Source organism: Ranitomeya variabilis, chromosome 2, assembly GCF_051348905.1.
Source record: "Ranitomeya variabilis isolate aRanVar5 chromosome 2, aRanVar5.hap1, whole genome shotgun sequence".
In the NCBI taxonomy this organism is placed as follows: Eukaryota; Metazoa; Chordata; class Amphibia; order Anura; family Dendrobatidae; genus Ranitomeya; species Ranitomeya variabilis.
The window spans coordinates 70,563,975-70,565,746 of record NC_135233.1 but is presented as its reverse complement, the minus strand read 5'-3'; positions in this window follow the sequence as shown (position 1 = coordinate 70,565,746).

Genomic DNA, 1,772 nt, shown 5'->3' with positions numbered 1-1,772 from the left:
GTAGGTGACATGGTTGGACAGGTTTTTGCAATTTAGACTTGTCATTTTCTCTTTGATCCCTTCCGAGTTCAAAGATTTTTATAGTGTTTGGTTCCTCATTTTTCTGTTGATACTTCTGTCTTTTCTGAAATGACGGCACCATTTAATGAGTCCTAAGTATCTGTACAGACTCAAGCCTTGATAGAGTCTGTGTCATGTAGGTAGTAGGTGAACTAGCTGATGGTGTATTCTAAATGGTTTTAGTGTAAAAACGTAACCTTTCGAAATATTTCAGTGTGTGTTGTATATACATGTGATGTAAGTATTTCCCCATGATAACACTTCCAGCTTAGTGCTCTGGAAGCTCCGTTTTTGCTGTTATGTCTACCTGGGGAGGCGTATTTTCCAAAGCCATTGGTGATGATGGGCAGATGTTTTGCAGCATGGACAGGTGATGTTGGTGCAGCAGAAACATCCAGGTGGAAGAATGGAAACTGTTGTGGCAGAATGGCAACATGAGAAGCAAAAGGGAATCACAGAATTTGAGAAAAAAAGAGTTGAGATGATGGCAATAGGAGTTACAGAGCTGTAATCCAAAAGAAAGCAGAGGAGATTCAGCGATGAAGAACTGGTGAATTGTACAACAATACGACTGCAAAACAGGCAGTGATATATCAGAGTTACCCAGCAGAGTATCAGAAATAATGGAGCTGAGTCTGTGACCGATAGCATTCCAGAGCTGACAGTTGTATGGCAGAGTTACACATTGATGTAACAGAGCTGTGATTGTCAAAGAGACCAAAGCAGAGTAGGCATAGTGATATAGTAGTGTCACCCAGCAATGTAGCAGAGCTGGGTCTGTTAGTAGTGATAGGCAGAGCTGGCACAGCAGTATGCACAATTATCAGGCAATTTGTATTTCTGATAATTGATTTTTATTATTGTACATTGCTGTTGGTCAATCCAAAAGGTTGATGAATATGAATAAACATTTATTTTCTTCTATTTAAGAAACAAAAAGTGAGGTTTTGCCTTTCTTAGGAGAATATCTATGTGTGGATAATTTTGGGGCAACTATTAGTGTGCAGAATTATTATGCAACTAAATGAAAATGTAAATATGCCCGTCTCAATTGTTTATTTTCATCTGTTTAAGTGAGAATAGTAACCAAAGAACTCAAAATGTACAAAATACACTTAAATATATATTTATTATTAGGGATCGGCTCTGCAGTAGACGCTGGTTCATACATGGGACTTACTTCGTTGGTTCAAAACAAACAAAAGAAGTTCATAAACTGTCCGCGTTACAAAATATAGGAGCCTCTTCGAGGTAAACAGAGGTATCACAGAACAAAATGGCAAATAACAAGTCCATATAACATACGGGTTCAGCTGTTTAAATGTGAGTCTTTTCCTCTCAAACTCCAGCAGAGTCTGAGCAGCGCATACAAGGCATCATCACCTTGCAACCCACAAAAACCCAAACCCATATTCTGGGTTCATAAAACCACTTATCAGCACTAAGTGTGCTGGAGCCTGCTTCTCCTGGCCCTACATCACCAAGACTGGGCATCTCGGGGACACACACTTCCCATCCACGACCTGTCCATCTGCTACTATATATATATATATACTGTATATGTATATATATATATATATATATATATATATATATATATATATATATATACTGTATATATAAATAAATCTATAAATATATTGTATCAGTGATCAATAGTCTGCCCCCTTCTTTTTAATAACACTCATAAACCTTCCATCCATGGAGTCTGT